The sequence below is a fragment of the Pygocentrus nattereri genome, chromosome 29 (genome assembly GCF_015220715.1).
Source record: "Pygocentrus nattereri isolate fPygNat1 chromosome 29, fPygNat1.pri, whole genome shotgun sequence".
NCBI classification, from domain to species: domain Eukaryota; kingdom Metazoa; phylum Chordata; class Actinopteri; order Characiformes; family Serrasalmidae; genus Pygocentrus; species Pygocentrus nattereri.
This window is the reverse complement of record NC_051239.1, coordinates 3808974-3827474: the sequence shown is the minus strand read 5'-3', so window position 1 is coordinate 3827474 and position 18501 is coordinate 3808974. Positions and strand designations below refer to the sequence as shown.

Sequence of the window (18501 nt, the reverse complement as noted above, 5' to 3'; positions counted from 1 at the left end):
GTTAGAAGCATAACAGATGCTTGTACGGGTAAGATGTAGTGAATAGTAGTGATGGCAAAACGAGGCTTCATGAACCGGCGGGGCTTTCCAGCCCAAAGGTTCGCCAAAAGGTTCTTTACCCGAAGCCTCACTGAATCGTTCTCACTAGTGCCACCTGCTGTGCAAAGGGATGTATGACAGACTACATTAATCCTGAGCCGCGGTGTCCTGGGATGTCTACGCATAAAATAAACTGTTTTTGCCGCTCTGTCTCAGTGGATATAAAAGTGTGTTTGCATTGAAGTCTTATACGCTGAGTGCTGTGATGGTGAACACTCAGAATAAATACACCAGTGATGTGCACTGACACTGAATGCAAGAGTGCTTATGGAACTGGGAGTGAGGGACAGTAAACTGCAACAGAGCAGCGAGGAGAAAAGGACAAATAACTTATTGATTATTATTTAAAAAAAAGAACATGGCACTAGCCTATACTCTATAATAATAATAATAATAATAATAATAATAATAATAATAATAATAATAATAATAATAATAATGATAATAATAATAATGATAAAGATATATATAGGTCTTAACTAAACCTACTAAACACTAACCAAATAGTATAATATAATCTAATGCAGTATAATAATAATAATAATAATTATTATTATTATTATTTTTGCGGCAGCGACACTCAAAATAAAACGATCACGTGTCCCACGGAATCCGAGCCAAATCATCAGTCGCGTGATTTTTATGGTGGCTGTGGGGCCGTGTGAGCTCACTACTGCCCCCTGCTGCTGTCAGTCGGGTATGTCCGTGACTGTGTGTTTGTAACCGGGTTTAAATGGAGTATTTTGAGACCTGCTGGGCTCTTACATGTTAGATAAGGCGCTATCCGACCACAACGCGTTTCAAGTTGTACTAATGTCGTTTTTTTGCTGTTTCCCGAGCGCCATCTGGTGGCCGTGTTGTGTACGGCACTTATACTGAAACCAAGCTGCGCAGTTAAGAGCAGCTGAAATGAAGAACTGCAGTACTTTGTGGTGCCTGGGCAAAACTACTGTTTTGAATCAGCTACATTAGCCACATTAGCCTCTTAGCTCCAGCACAGACACCAATAAAGACCAACCCTGCCGGACAGACCACAGAGTTTAATGGACTGCACTGTGTCCTGCTTCCTGATTATGAGATCAGATCTCTGCAGGAAATGCAGTCTCAGCAGCATGAGACCGCTCCTTTAAAACGGTGTCAGATTTAAAAGTTTTTTTAAACACTGTGTCCACCTCACTGTCCACTCTATTAGATACTCCTACCTTGTTTTATTGTAATTCTGTATATGTACAAGTACACAGTGGAGTGACATTACGTTCCTCCAGGAACAACACATAGCACGGGGGGGGGGGGGGGGGGGGGTTGGCTGGCTGTATGTATGAGGGATGGATGGGGTCGTCCACAATGCTATTAGCTTCCCGGATACAATGTGTGGTGTGTATGTCCAAGATGGAGGTGAGAGAGACCCCAATGATCTTCTCATCTGTCCTCATTATACGCTGTAGGGCCTTGCCGTCACAGGTGGAGCAATTCCCAAACAAATCGATGATGCAGCTGCTCAGCATCATAGCTGATCAGACCCACCACAGTTGTGTCATCAGCGAACTTGATGATGTGGTTTGAGCTGCACTTTGCAGTACAGTCGTGAGTCAGTAGTCAGCCAGTATCAGAATCAGCCAGTCACTGATTCTGTGTACACCTCCATGTTGATGGAGTCACCGGTAGTTGCTGCTACTCTGAACATCTCCCAGTCAGGGAAAACAGTCCTGAAGAGCAGAGAGAGCTCCTGACGGCCAGGTTCTCGCTTGCGTCTGGTCTGGTTTGGCACGTCTGATGAACGAAACAGTCGTGATATTTAGTTTTGGTCAGGTTACACAACAGACAGGAAACAAACAGGAAGTACTTGTCTTGTTGAGCCTTATCCAATACTCCATAGCATCCTCACCTGGCACTGGTAATGTATTCCAGAAATCAGCTAAAGGCGTGCTTGAATAGGTCAGTTCACTAAAATGCTGTTTTAGAATATCAAAGATCACATGTGGGTTCTTCGTGTGGTTAACTGGTGTGTTATTGTGCAGCTTTATCCTCACTACTAAATATTCCACAGTCAACTGTCAGTGGGATTATAACAAAGTGGAAGCGATTGGGAACGACAGCAACTCAGCCACGAAGTGGTCAGCCACGTAAAATGACAGAGCGCGGTCAGCAGATGCTGAGGCACATAGTGCACAGAAGCCGCCAACTTTCTGCAGAGTCACTACAGATCTCCAGACTTCATGTGGCCTTCAGATCAGCTCAAGAACAGCGTAGAGAGCTTCATGGAATGGGTTTCCATGGCCGAGCAGCTGCATCCAAGCCTTACATCACCAAGCGCAATGCAAAGCGTGGAATGCAGTGGAGTAAAGCGCCGCCACTGGACTCTAGAGCAATGGGGACGTGTTCTCTGGGGGGACTAATCACGCTTCTCCGTCTGGCAATCCAATGGACGACTCTGGGTTTGGCGGTTGCCAGGAGACGGTACTTGTCTGACTGCATTGTGCCAAGTGTAAAGTTTAGTGGAGAAGGGATTATGGTGTGGGGTTGTTTTTCAGGAGTTGGGCTCAGCAGACCAAGAGATTTTGGTCAATTTCGTGCTACCAACTTTGTGGGAACAGGTTGGGGACGGCCCCTTCCTGTTCCAACATGACTGCGCACCAGTGCACAGAGCAAGGTCCATAAAGTCATGGAGGAACTTGACTGGCCTGCACAGAGTCCTGACCTCAACCCAATAGAAAACCTTTGTGATGAATTAGAGCGGAGACTGCGAGCCAGGTCTTCTCGGTCAGCATCAGTATCTGACCCCACAAATGCACTTCTGGAAGAATGGTCAGAAATTAACACACTCCTATACCTTGTGGAAAGCCTTCCCAGAATAGTTGAAGCTGTTAAAGCTGCAAAGGGGTGGCTGCCATTATATTAAACCCTATGAATTAAGAATGGGCTGTAACTCAAGTTCATATGCATGTAAAGACAGATGAGCGAATACTTTCTGCAATATAGTGTGTGTGTGTGTGTGTGTGCACAATTATTAGGCAAGTGAGTATTTTGACCATATTATCATTTTTAGGCATATTTTCTAACTCCAAGCTGGATGAACTTGAATGCTTAATGGATTTAAGCATAGCAGGTGATGTGTAACTGTGTAATGAGGGAGGATGTGGTCTAAGGAGGTCAACACCCCATATCATGGTGTGCATAATTATTAGGCAGCTTTTTTCTTCAGGCAAAATGGGCCAGAAAAGAGATTGAACTGACTCTGAAAAGTAAAAAATTACCAAAAGTCTCACAGAGGGATGCAGAACTCTTGAAATTGCTAAGATATTGGGCTGTGATCACAGAACCATCAACCGTTTCGTTGCAAATAGTCAACAGGATCGCAAGAAATGTGTTAACAGACCCAATATATTTGTATGTCCCAACCACCTCCACATCAGCACCATCAAAAGTGACTGCTGACAAGCAGTCTAAAGTCTAGCACCATCTCCTTAATCTTACTGATGTTTAGCTGAAGCTGGTTCAGCTAACACCAGTCAACAAAGTCTTTCAAGAGCTTCCTGTATTCCTCCTCCTGTCCATTCCTTGTGCACCCCACAATGGCCGTGTCATCCGAGAATTTCTGCAGATGGCACAACTCTGTGTTGTCCCTGAAGTCAGAGGTCTACAGGTTGAACAGGAATGGAGCTAACAGAGTCCCCTGGGGTGCCCCAACACTGCACACAGCCATGTCTGAGTCACAGCCCTGCAGTCACACATACTGAGGTCGTCCAGTCAGATAGTCCATTGTCCATGAGGTGATGGATTTATCCACCTGAATCAGCCATAGTTTCTCCCCTAACAGTACAGGCTGTATGGTTTTGAATGCACTGGAGAAATTGAAGAACATAATCCTCATAGTTCTGCCTGATATGTCCAGGTGAGAGTACGTTATGTCCAGCAGGTAGATAACTGCATCATCCACTCCAATGCCATCCTATGCAAACTGCAGAGGGTCAAGAGCTGTTTTGACCAGAGGTCTCAGAAGAGCTAGCATCAGCCTTTCAAGTGTCTTCATTAGGTGGGATATCAGTGCAACCGGTCGATAATCATTCAGTCCTGTCGGTTGCCTTCTTGGGGACAGGAACCACACAAGATGTTTTCCACATAACTGACACTCCTCAGGCTGCAGCTCAGATTGAAGATGTGTTGAAAAATTCCACACAGCTGCTCTGTGCAGTTTCAGCACCCTGGGTTCAATGCCATCAGGTCCTGCTGCTTTGTTCTGCTTGAGTTTTTCAGTTCAACCTTCACCTGATTAGCAGTGAATGTAACATCACTGCACGTTCCAGTTGTGGGGAGGGGGTGAGAGGTGTCCATTGCAGACAGTGGTTTCTGATGGTCACAGGTGTGAATGGCCCATGGTGTAGTTGTGTAGAGGTGTTAATCTGCGTAGGAGATGGAAACAGTGGAGCAGAAGAGGAGCCACTGTCAAACCGCACAAAGAACTGGTTTAACTCATTTGCCCATTCACGCTTTCCCTCTGCTGGCTTTTAGGCCTCTCCAGACATCATGAGTGTTATTCAGCTCTAGTCTGTTTTCCAGCTTGGACTTGTACTCCTCTTTGGCCTTCTTAATTGAGGTTTTAAGCATCTTTTGTACCCTCTTCAGTTCCTTCCTATCTCCTGCCATGAATGCTCTTTTCTTCTGGTTCAACAGAAACTTTAAGTCACTGGTGACCCAGGGTTTGTTGTTTGGAAAGCATTGGACAGTCCTGGAGGGTACAACAGAGTCCACACAGAAATTGATGTAGTCAGTGATGCATGATGTTACTGCATCAATGTCCTCACCATGTGGTTCACACAGGACATCCCATTGTGTAGCCTCCAGACAGCCCCTCAGTGATTCTACATTGTGATAACTTGATGTGAAACTGTGAATCCTCAATAGATAGTGTAATATAGACCAACACAAGGCTAATCTAGCATATCTGTAGGAGAATTGGGCCAGTAATACACAAAAGATTCAAGTTATGGGAGCCATCAGTATCTCTGAAGAAGGCGCCCTGCTCGGCATCCCAGTCCAGGTATCTCAGTTCGCAGGGTGGAATGGTGATAACACAGCAAAATTACCATGGAGACAACCTTGATCGGGCCAAGGCAGAGTCAACAATCAGCAGGAATCCAGGGAAGTGGAGGAGGATAAAAGAGCGTCTCGCAGCAGTGTTCCTCTGGGGGAGATGTGATGTACCAGCCAAGGCCAAGGCCCGCGCTGATACGGGGAGCCCAAAGCAGATAAGAAGGTTTGCAGGCTTCGAGCGAGTAGCCGTATTTTTTACAGTAGCTTACCAAGTCCATTATGGTCACTCCAACGATCCATTTTCCTTTGCAAAGCCGCCAACTTCTCCACGATGTTATCCAGGGTACGACTTACAGTCAAAGTCTGAGTGTTGACAGCTCTGCCCACCACGTCAATCATGTCGGGCAGCTATAAGGGGCCGTGGACAGCTGCCTCCATTCTGCGAATTTTGCGATACACCAGGGCAATGCCTAATCCAATCAGCAAAGCGCCTGTGATCATGGTTACGAATAGGTAGACATCCTCAATATCCTCCACCGAGAGAGCCGCCAGGCACTCGACACGCCACCTCTCCCATGCGTCCATCGTGTAGCCAACTGCAAACGTTCCGGCAGGACAGGTTGGTTCCCCCGAACCAAGACTTCTCGTCGAGAAGATGGTGTCAATTGCATTGAGAGACCATTTGATCAAATCCATTTTTTAAGTTTGAAGAACAAAGCAGAGAGAGTCTCTCAGTAAAGAGCTCAGACAGTAGACTAGACACAGAAACAAAGCAGGAGAGATAAGAGAGAGGAGAGGGAGAAAGTGCATTCAGGCAATTTGTTAGACCTCCTGAGGTTTTATAAGCAAGTCCAAGGAGAGACTACTTAGTGTGTGAAGTTGATGGTGTTTGGTGTCTGTGCTCACACTGCCCTCTCTGTGCTGTTATATAAACACGAATGGCCCTTGCGTGGACAAGCCTGGGCTAGGAACCTCTGGAAAAAAAATCGGAATCTGATTTGGAAACTCCGAAATGAGGGATAAAGAGTGGTTGGGGAGAGCTAAATGTGCAGCCATGCTCAGGTCACTGCCTGTAAACCTCACTGTTTAATCTTTAGCACACATTCAGCAGGAAAAATAGCCCCTGTCAGCAGATCTTGGTTTAAAACAAATTTTTTTCTCTGGATATTTTTATGCAGATAGTGAAAATATCCTTGTTGAGAAAAAAATGATCACAAAGATCCATGTGAAAGCTCATTTTCAGGTGTCCTTGGATTACCCTGTTGAAGATCATTTTGTACACTTATGTAAATACTTTTTAAATGCATTAGCAGTGCAATCTCTAGGACCACATAGCATCACCATTTGATCTTAGTCTCATCAAGATAAGTAAATACATATAGATACAGATCAGCAGTCATGAATATGTATCACTTTTGTAACAAAATCTTTTACTTTACAGGAATATAAATAAATGATTCAAGTTAATCAGCCAAAACATAATGAGTGTTCAAAGTTTGTATTTTTATTTTTTAGTGAAGCTGTGAATCTAATATAAGTCTCTATCAGCCAATTTTTAATGACATAGACTTCTATCAAAGCCCTTATAGGAAAGTGTGTCTCCTTAGCTGCCAGCTGTACAAGACCAGGCTCCTTTTTCTTTGAGAACAAAAAACTTAAAACTGAAGACCAAACTACTGTTTCAAAAACATATTTGAAATCCCTGGTAAAATCTGACAAAAACCTTTACAAATAGTTTGTAGCATTTGGCTTAATAATGCAAAATTTTGTGTTGTTGTTGATTTGGCTACTACACTTGCAGAGATCTCCACAATGAGGAGGGGCGTTTCCTGCTAGTGGCTAAACCAGCAAGCTGATTGGCTCTTTTTTGTTGAAGGGCAGGACTTTTTTCACAACCAGATCTGTGTCCTCCTTAATAACATCTCTGCTTTTATTACGTTTTAGCTACATTTGCCTTGTAGGTCCAGCATAAAACTAAAAAGGCAAACTTTGAACACCTTATGTTTTGGCTGATTTACTGCATTTTGCTTATTGGGAAAATTGTGTAAATATTTGTTTCTGTTAATTGTTCTTTTAATGTAAATGTCCACGATTGTACCAAGATTTTATTCCAAGTAATTTTGGACAATTTCTTTTGGTCTATTTATCAGCTGACACTGAAAAAAAATAATAATAATAATGTGACGTAAAATAAAATGATGTAAAAATCAATAAATAAAAAAATCAATAATTTTTTATTTAATTTAATTGTGACTGTGACATTTTAGGTTGATAGTTGTGCAGATTTTTTTGTTGCCTCAAACTCTGAAGTGACAATTAACATTAATGGAAACACACAAATGGCCAGGCAAAACAGGCTGGTCACTTTTTTATCCATACAATGTCCCCACAAAAAGTTTTAGACACTCAACCCCCTTCTATCACAGCCCAACCTGAAATGACACAAACAACGCTTGCACACATTGTAAACCAACAAATAGCAACAACAGTAACGATAACGGCCACAAATGTCCTTTTTAGTAAAGGGGTGGAGTCTAGCAGCAGAGCTTTGCATAACATGCCAGTAAAGCCCTTTCTTGAAACTCAGAGCATGTGGCTGACACCACAGTATGAATCCTTTTTTCTCTGATCTTTTCTCGTGAAGTTTTTTTTATTTTTTATTTTTTTAAATAAACATTTCGTGAATTGCTTAAGTGCACTTTCTAAAATTCTTTCATTTGTAATGAACTGATGTTCAAGGCTTTATTGATCAGGAAACTATCTTCAAAATCAGAATTTGTAACCAAAAATGTGGAAAACATTAGGGCTAAATACTTTTTCAGAACAATGTAAACCAGTCTGCTGTCATTTCTTCCTGTGGTTAACCACACTGTTTACAACTGCATTGTGGAGTTTTTCTTCCTTTTTTAAAATAACTTGCGAATTGTACTTGACAGTCTCTGCCAGAGATGGTTCCTGTGCATTTCTGAAAATCAGTGTGTCCTCCATTACACCAATGTTTTCCAAATAACAGTGTTAGGAAAGCAGGGAGCGGTGTTGCAGACTTAGTTCAGGCATTTAAGAAGCCTTGCTTGGCTTGTTCCTCTCCTTCTGTAATGTACTCACTACTCGCTGTCTTATCAGTCTCTCTTATGGGCTGGTATTTTATGTGATAAAAATGATTTAACGTTCTGAACTCTTTGTATGGTTTCCAACGGTTCTTCCTTTCTGCAGATTTCTTTTTATCTCCTACATTTCTTCAAGTCTTAAAGGTCAATCAGCCTTTTTATCTTTATGTGGACTTTTTATGTGCAACATTGATGGCATGGTAAATGAACCATATGAAAATACAGTTTTACAATCTTTTTAAGATCAATTCAAGATTTTTTTTCAAAATACCAGCAAAATTGCATCGATAGAGTGCAGCATAGATATTTAGACCTTTTATATCATTGTGTAATAATATATATTAATATAGACTAACAGGCCTATTATCTCTACAAAATCAGTTAAAAGGGAGGAATGTGACATTGTAAGAGCGCACAAGCACTTAAAGCTTGAACAATCCTTTACTTCACTTAACTCCTCTATTTCTTCGTTGTTTACTCCTCATGTCTCATCGTTCATTCCTTATGCTTTTCCTTCTTCCATCTTTGTGTTTAAAGCAGTTGATTTATTTTTTTCCATTATTTATTAAACTAAGGATTTAGGCTGTTTGCTTTCCATCTGTTCTGATTAAGCTTTCTTCTTTTATACATTTTTTCTTATTCTTGATCCCTTCTTTGTTTTTCCTTCTTTTTCTTCATTCTTACATATATTTTTGTTTATTGTTCTTTCCCCTTTTTTTTCTCTTCCTTTCTTCATTTTTTATCCTTCATTGTTTCATTCTTTCCTACCTGCCTTCCTTCCTTTTATTCATTTTTCCTTCTTATCTTTCTTTCTCATTTGATTGCACTTTAATTCTGGGACTCATTTCTGACAAATTCTATTTTATGATGCATATTGTCTTGTAAGCACTGTATTTCCTCTAGGAACTGCAGATCTGGTTATCACTTAATATTGAACACAGTCACAGCTGTTTCTTTTTTTCTGTTGGGTCTCTGTGCAGTTGCGTGTGGTTAGCAGTATCCATCCGTATCTAGAGGGATATCAGAGAAACAGTGGTATTTTCAGTGGAAATACACTTGGTGGAAAAGAACATGCCGTATACTCCTGTAACCGTATGTTCTGTGATGTCTCATAATAGAGCATATGTCTTTATGCTGTTATGAGTTATTTTTCTCTCTCCCTTGTGCCTCTCTTCTCTCCCTCTGTCCCTCATTATTAAATTGCCTTCAATCATAATCCATTTCACTGATAAATAGTGTAGCTCTGCCCCTCCAAGCTCTCACTGTTCTTTAATCTCATCTCTCTCTCTCTCGCTCTTTTCATTCATTCTCTTTTTCTGCACTTACCTGCAGTCCCGCAGAATGTCTTTCTCAAGTTAACTCTGCTTCTTTCAGTGCTCCTTGGATGAAGTTAATATCAAAGCCTGCCAAGCATTGTTCAGGATCTCAAGTTACCGGAATTATTCAATAGGGTGTAGTTTTACTTCTCCAAAGAAATAATGAAGAACAAGATCAAGGTGTTGAAAGAGAACTTCTCACATGGAAAACCTGCCAATTTAAAGTGCTTTCGTATCATTCCTTTTTTTTTGTTGTTGTTCATAATTTCAGCTGTAATCAGTGATCAGGAGCCCTGTGATCAGCAAACACACTAATAATGTTATATTTAAGGTGATGATGATGATGATGATGATGATGATGATGTACATTGGCTTGAAAGTTTGTAGTTCCCTCTATAAAAGATGCTTAACCTATTTTCACATTTTTAGATGCATCAGTGATGGAGGAGGATGTGTTTGGCCTGAATGGTTAGATTGAGCACAAACTGGCCTTCCTCTCAGACCATGTTCCCCAAGACACACACCTGGTCCTGGTTGGTCATTCTGTTGGCTGCTACATCATCCTGCAGATTATGAAGAGAAACCCAGAGTTAAAGGTAAAAGAATGTGGGAGGAAAAAAAACATAATCTACTACAGAATCCCAGCCAAGTAATGGTTTGGCAAAAATTCAGATTTCCATAATTTCCCCCTTACCCCAAATATAGTCAGTCCTCCATGACATGTTAGACATTTGAACTTTGCTTCTTTAATTTTGTGCTGGAGCTACAAGAATAATGTAATGGAAGTAGTAAGGCTTATATCAAACCAATTAATTTTGTGTAAACTGCATGCCTAAATCTCACACTTGCTACAGACTATGTCAAGTTGTCTGTGGACAAAATTCATAGCCATTCATAGTGCCATAATAAGACTGAAGGTGTAAATTCAGACACCAAACATGTCTAAGCTGATGAACTATGTTCATCGTAATGGGGCAATTGTGTAAGGGTTTTTTTTTTTGGCTAAACTTCCTGTAATATGCATATTTGTTGGTTGTGGAAATACCGCACTTTTATTTTAGCCTTTATTAATTAATATATCAAGAGCAACTTTTTTTTACGATCAGACCTTTTGTAAATGAGAGAGATAAGATAAATAAGACTAGGACAGCTACTGAAGACACTTACCATGATTACATGGATTCCATTTCTTTCCTTGGTATTTCAAAAATTAAGAAGAATAAGCCAGAACAAGTTAAAGATTGAGTAATGAGTTTCTTTTGGTGTGACTCACAGGTGCGTCCAGAGGCTATTGTCTGCTGATTTTGGCTGCTTGTCTATATTAAAGCGTGTAAATAATGACCATCACTGCTTGAGTTTCTCAGCGCTATCTCCAGAATCTCCATAGACATAGACCACCTCAGTGATATGTGAGTTTGGCGAGGTTCGAAAGCTCAGCAAAATGCAAGAATATCTACAGTTTAGAAGTGCCCTGAGACTCCGAACAGGATAATAAGACAGATCTGTTCCCCTGTGCCTGCTGTGCAAAAGGTCAGGAGATTAAATAATGTGGAAAAGAACCTTGATTTTCTTTCTCCCTCTGGGGTTTTCCTGCTGATGTGCTCTTCATCATTTTTATTTTCAAGTTTTTGCTCTCCATTGATTTTTTTTTCTTCTTCTCCTTCTCTCTCCCTCCTTTGCCTTTTTCAGTAACTCCCTGTCTATAACAGCCCCTCATTTTCCCCTTATAGAAATATTTCATTCCACTGTAGGGCCCTCTACAGATATGCACACCCTTCTGCAAAATTAATATGACTATCTTGTAATTATCCACATTGAATTGTTGTACTGAGACTGTAATCACTCACAACTAAAACATATTCTCAAACTTCTTTATTCTTCTAGCACTGGATATAATCTACATTGATCACTACAATCATGTAGTCTGTGTGCCCTAGCATTGCATCAGATTGGCAGCATTTCTTTCAGATTCTGACCTGTATAACTTTTCTGACATGCAGTTAAAGCCAATCGTGGTAGCTCCAAACGTTCAAGTGCAGTTTTGGTATGTTCTAGGGCAGGTTATGGCTAGACCATTATGTAGTCAAGACATGCCATGTCTCATGCAGCAAAAAAAAAAAAAAAATACTAAAAAGGAAAAAAGATTTCCTTTATGGCTGCAGTTTGCAGGCTGCCAAGAAGCCAACATGGTGATTATGTATGATGTGTGATAATCAGAAACTCCTGTTCCTTTGGGCTCCAGCTATTTCGGTTGGACTAGAGGGCCCTAGCGTGGCAATGGCAGGCTTTATTCTCCTCTTCTTCACTTTTTTGGGAGGAGGAAACTGGATGAATTCAGTGTTTAACCAGAAGTACTGTGAGGTGAATCAGCAACACCCATCTAGTACCATGTCAGGCTCATGGTCAGTCACTTCAAATGACTCTCATAATATGGTGGAAGCTCATCCATCCTAACAGTGGCCCTTTCTCTCTATAATGGTCAGGGAAATACTTCCACTCCCTAAAGTCCAACACAGAGAGAATGAGGAGGAGCTTCTACCTGCACATATCCTTGTATTTATATATATACTTTTCACCCTTTATTTTTTCAGCTGTATTTTCTGTTTTTCAAGGCAATGTGCAGCCGTATATGCATTTCACTGTAAACAAACAAGCAAGGATTTTTTTTTAGTGTTGCAAGGATTAGATGCCTGATTATGCACAATGGCAGTGCATCTGTATTTTACTATATTTGTATCATTGAGACAAAGCTCCATAATGTTTGTAGGATGCATACGACCATTCTGATACATAACGGTGTGCTGCAGAAAGGGTAGGCATTGATTTGGCTTGTGTTGTTTTGATCTATCCTTAAAAAAGAAATCATGTGTTGCACAGACAACTTTGAATGATGTCACTTAGTTTGCAGTATTATATGGGAAAAGATTTCATGATTTTGAAAACAATCCTTTACATTGGCCACGTTCAAATAATTTACAAAGTCCTCATTAAACATATCTAATTAGATCTGTGCTCATATTTAACAATAAGATATACTGCAGTATTCAGCACACACAGTATTGTCCAATATGTTGTTGTCAACATCATCATCGTCGTCGTCCTTAACCGTTTAGTCCAGATAGGGTTGCAGTAGCAGTTGAGAGAGCAGACAGTCCCAGATGACCCTCCAGCACATTCCCTGGGACCCCAAGCCGCTCCCAGGCCAACTTGGACATATAATCCCTCCAGCAGGTCCTAGGACGACCCCTGGGTCTTGTCCTGGTAGGCCGTGCCTGATACACCCCTACTGGGAGGTCATTACCCACAGTTCTTGACCATAGGTGAGGTAGACTGACCGGTAAACCCTCTTCAACACTATAGTCCAGTACAGTGACTGCATTATTGCTGCCGCCTGTCCCAGCCTCCACCCGGGGCGAGTCCTTTCACCTTACCTGGAGTCGGCATGCCATCCTTTTCTGGGCTAAGACCATGGACCTAAGACTTGGAGGTGCAGAACCGCATACCAACCGCTTCACACTCAGCTGCAAACAGCTCCAGCACGTGCTGGAGGCATCCATGTGATCCAGCCAAAAAAACATCATCTGCACATAGCAGAGATGCCACCCTCTGTCCTCCATACATAATGCCTTCCTGACCCTGGCTACGCCCTGACACTCTGTCCATGAATATCTGCTGAGTCGGGTGTCCTTTGGGCCATCCAGTCCCTAAAGACCTCTTTCTTTAGCTTGACGGCCTCCCTTACCACTGGTGTCCACCAGGTGGTTCTTGGGTTACTCCCCCGACAGGCACCCACAAGCTTTTGGCCAATGCTATGCCTAGGCAGCTTCCACAATGGAGGTTTTAAACAGGATCCACTTGTGAGTATCCCCACACCCGTCTGGCACCTCTCACCCTGTCAACCCCTGAGTAGAAGAGGGACCAACCCCCTATCCAGGAGTTTGGTTCCAGAGCTGACACTGTGGGTGGAGGTGAGCCCAGCTATATCTAGTTGGTACCTCTCAACTTCCTGCACAAGCTCTGGCTCCTTCCCCCCCCAGTGAGGTTACATTCCACGAACCAAGAGCCAGTTTCTGCCACAGGGGCCTAGGCCACCAAGGGCCGCCCACAATCTCCCACTGCCTATATGGCACTGCACTGCTCCCCCATGCTGGACCTTGTGGGTGGTGGGCCCACATGGTCTCCCCACGTTGCCTCTTCGGGCTGAGCCCGGCCAGATTCTGTGGGCTGTCCGGCCACCAGGCGCTCACCAAGGGACGCTACCCCCAGGCCTGGCTCCAAAGGTAGATCCCAGTGACCCTCTCCCGGACAGGGTACATGATTGTCTCTGTCCGTTTTTCATGGAATTTTTGGATCAAGTGGGTCTTCACTCCAGACCCGTTAGCCCTGGGAGACCCTACTAGGAGCAAATTGCTCCCGACGACTTAGCTCTAAAGATCCCTAGACTGCACAAGCCCTTCTGCCACGTCAAGGCCCCGATCCAGGAAGGGATATCTTGTGGACACACTGAAACATTGTCATTGCATTTTAGTCAGACAAGTTACAATTTCGCCTGAGACTTTTGATTAATAAAAATTAGCTCTGGTTTCAGAAGTTCCCACTACATCATCACATTGAGATCTAATGCTTCATTTGATGTTTGTACACTGTTTAATGTGATTTTGGTGTGAGCACATTCAGAGCTTATGGTAAGAAATTGCTGTCTTTTTATACTGTAGTCTTTTAGCTGGAGTATTAAGGGTCTACCACCTGGCCTGAAAAAAAAATCTTGGAGAAACCAAAGACATGAAAAACAGGAATTCAGAAATAGATGACTGCTGTGCCAGTATACAGAGTGCAAGCAGGGAAGTGCTACCAGCACATTACTGCTGTTAAAAAAATGACATTGAGACCACTACATGCATGTGCATGTAATATACTGTGTTTTACCTGTATTTTTTTATTATTAATACAATTTTGTGATATTGTAAACCTTGCCAAATGGGTAGGTATCATGATATTTTTTTATATTGTTACATACCTGATTCAGTTAATTTGTGATTGAGGTGGATATGATTAGGATTGCAAATTTTTTTCTCATATCCAAATATCCAAAGTTCACACTGTGGGATAAACACCCTAGCACATTTCCAGTAGTTTATATTAGCCAAAGTATATAAATAACATTATTTGCTGTTTTAAAGAGCTGTGTTTAAATTTTAAGTAAAATAAACATTTGTGAAGAAAATAAAAAAATCATTGTGTCAAGTAAACTGCCATATCAAATGTAAGAGGCAACTGACTATTCAGTACAATGAGTTATGTGGATGTGCGCATGTGTTCATTATCTGGCTCATGTTATTTACATCCTATTACTGTCACTATCTCTTGACCTTGATTATTTTTTTTCTGAACATTTGGCCTGTAGTGTGCCAGACCTGCTGGGCCATTCTCTGTTCATTGTGTACTGGTCTTTGCCTACAGACACTGGTTTGTAAAGGTCTTAGCCAATCAGGGTTATTCACCAGAATGAGCATTGTCTAGCGTGCTGTATGTGTGTGCTTGAATTGCGCAGTGCAAATCCAGCCCCCTTCAACAGTACAGTTGAAGATGGCATTTGTTGGGGGTTCTGCCCATTCTGAGGTGAATGTTTAGACTACATGAACAATCTAGACTGTCTAATAAACAATCTAAAAGAGTACTGCAGACGTGCCTTAGTGACAAGAGGCCACACTAAGTTCGATTGGCCCTTTTCTGGCCTCTTCTTCTGTCTGAGACGGTGCCAATAGAGGAAACAGCATGAGAAATGTGTTCCATGTTCCTGATTGTAGCGGCCATTCCGTCCTTGCTGTCAGTAAAGACAGATTATTCCATTCAAGAGCTGCAAAATTGAGGTGTGCATTCAGTTTGCTCTGCTGTAGCCATTCATTTTCATTTTCGTTTATATTTCATGTTTTGTTTCTTTTAGTCTTTTTATTCATTTCTTCCGATGCCATTCTTGACAGTTGGTCAAGAGCTACTTCTTACTTTTAGGCCACCGATAATAGTCTGTATATTTTTATTTTTTTCCCCTCATTTCTTTTATTCTGCAGACAATACTGGGGATTCTTTCAATATCTTCCTCTGTGGTTAACTACACTGAACAAAAACATAAACGCAACACTTGTTTTTGTTCCCATTTTTCATGATGCATTCAACTAAAGCTGATTTAATTGACTTTTATTTAACATTTTAACCATATATCATACCATATAACTACTTAACATTTAACCATATATTGACAATAACTGTTCTAATTTAAGTGCCTTTGCTGATTACAGTTATTGTAGTTCAGCTTTTTTTGTGGCTTAAAAAAAAGAAACTGGCCACAAAACAGAGAAACCTATTCAGGTCAGTCCTATTAAACATTTTTTCATTAAATGGGCCCTTCAATAATTCAAGCCCCAGTTTTGTGCTTACAGTTTACAAATGAAGCACATAGTGGGTAACTGCGGCTTTCCCAAATGCAAATCTTTCTACTCAGCATACAAGTACACTGAACAAAAATATAAACACAACACTTTTGTTTTTGCCCTCATTTTTCATGAGCTGAACTCAAAGATCTAAGACTTTTTCTATGTACACAAAATGCCTTTTTCTCTCAAATATTGTTCACAAATGTGTCTAAATCTGTGTTAGTGAGCAGTTCTCCTTTGCTGCGACAATCCATCCACCTCACAGGTGTGGCATATCAAGATGCTGATTAGACAGCATGATTATTGCACAGGTGTGACTTAGGCTGGCCACAATAAAAGGCCACTCTAAAATGTGCAGTTTTATCACACAGCACAATGCCACTTATGTCGCAAGTTGTAGAATGTCCACCAGAGCTGTTGCCCGTGAATTGAATGTTCATTTCTCTACCATAAGCCGTCTCCAAAGGCGTTTCAGAGAATTTGGCAGCACATCCAACCAGCCTTAGAACCGCAGACCATGTGTAACCTCACCAGCCCAGGACCTCCTCATCCAGCATCTTCACCTCCAAGATCCTCTGAGACCAGACACCCAGACAGCTGCTGCAACAATTGGTTTGCATAACCACAGAATATATGTTATGGACAACGAACACAGGTGCATTTTATTGATGGCATTTTGAAGGCACAGAGATACTGTGACGAGATCCTGAGGCCCATTGTTGTGCCATTCATCCACAACCATCACCTCATGTTGCAGCATGATAATGCACGGCCCCATATTGCAAGGATCTGTACCCACTTCCTGGAAGCTGAAAACATCCCAGTTCTTGCATGGCCAGCATACTCACCGGACAGGTCACCCAGTGAGCATGTTTGGGATGCTCTGGATCAGCGTATATGACAGCGTGTTCCAGTTCCTGCCAATATCCAGCAACTTCACACAGCCATTGAAGAGGAGTGGACCGACATTCCACAGGCCACAATCAACAACCTGGTCAACTCTATCTGAAGGAGATGTGTTGCACTGCATGAGGCAAATGGTGGCCTAATCAGCATCTTGATATGCCACACCTGTGAGGTGGATGGATTATCGTAGCAAAGGAGAAGTGCTCACTAACACAGATTTAGACACATTTGTGAACAATATTTGGGAGAAAAAGGCCTTTTGTGTACATAGAAAAAGTCTTAGATCTTTGAGTTCAGCTTATGAAAAATGGGAAAAGTGTACTTGTATGCTGAGTAGAAAGATTTGCATTTGGGAAAGCAGTGGTTATGCACTATGTGATTCATTTGTAAATTGTAAGCACAAAACTGGTGCTTGAATTATTGAAGGGCCCATTTAACGAATACATGTTTAATAGGACTGACCTGAATAGGTTTCTCTGTTTTGTGGTCAGTTTTTTTTTTTAAAGCCACAAAAAAGCTGAACTACAATAACTGTAATCAGCAAAGGCAGTTAAATAGAACAGTTATTGTCAATATATGGTTAAATGTTAAGTAGTCATGTGGTATGATATATGGTTAAAATGTTAAATAAAAGTCAATTAAATCAGCTTTAGTTGAATGCATCATGAATTCTTGCTAGGCACCCACGTCAACTCATCAATGCAAAACAAACTCCTCCATTTTCTGTATGGCTGTTGAAGCTAAAAAAGCAAAGATGCCTAAGAAATCACTTGTGGGAGTACATTAAATGATTGGACGATAAAAGAATCAGAAATTTGAAAGTATAAGGTTGATTTACTGTGGAAGCACTAAAAGTTGGATTATTCATTTCAAATATGTAAGTGCAGCAATTCTTCAATGTATCACTCGGTAGGCTACATAGTGATTTAGTCAATAGACTAGAATCAGACTCTCCCACTAGCATCTATATTTAAAAGAACAGTTTACTCAAAACATGTTTCTCTTGTTGGCTTGGTAGTTGCAGAGCAGCTTCTCCACAGTGCTAAAAGTGTGTGTGTATGATGCGCTTCTCTGACACCAACTGTGGTAAAAACTTGTGATTGTGATTTCCTCACTATAAACAGATTTGGTCTTGTTCTTTTAAGCTCTAAACCTGATGTGAATCCATTAAGTTATCAAAGAAAAAGAGAAAAATAATTAATATTCCCAGCTGAAGTAGGTGTATCACACAGCTGAGTCGAAGGCATTGTGGATTGGACATGCAGTTGCTTGTGCTTTACTTGCGTGACACTGACATGCCATGTCTGATGTGAATTTGGGGTTACATTAAGGCTCATTTCAGAATTAGCTGTCCATTTGCATTGTCACTGACAAAGCCTATTAATATGTTGTCTCTGCCTACTAGATGCATCTTATATGGGAATAATGAACATACTTTAAAAATCCATCCATCCATCCATCCATCCATCCATCCATCCATCCATCCATCCATTATCTTCCGCTTCTTCGGGGTTCAGGTCGCGGGGGCAGCATCCTAAGCAATGAGGCCCAGACCTCCCTTTCCCCAGCCACTTCCACTAGCTCTCCAAGGGGGATTCCGAGGCGCTCCCA

General features: G+C 41.5%; 1 pseudogene; it reads left to right on the top strand.

The window, feature by feature from the left end:
• The first annotated feature begins 5083 nt into the window (after positions 1–5083).
• The window catches only part of LOC119262780, a 43801-nt pseudogene continuing 30383 nt past the window's right edge, over positions 5084–18501 (top strand).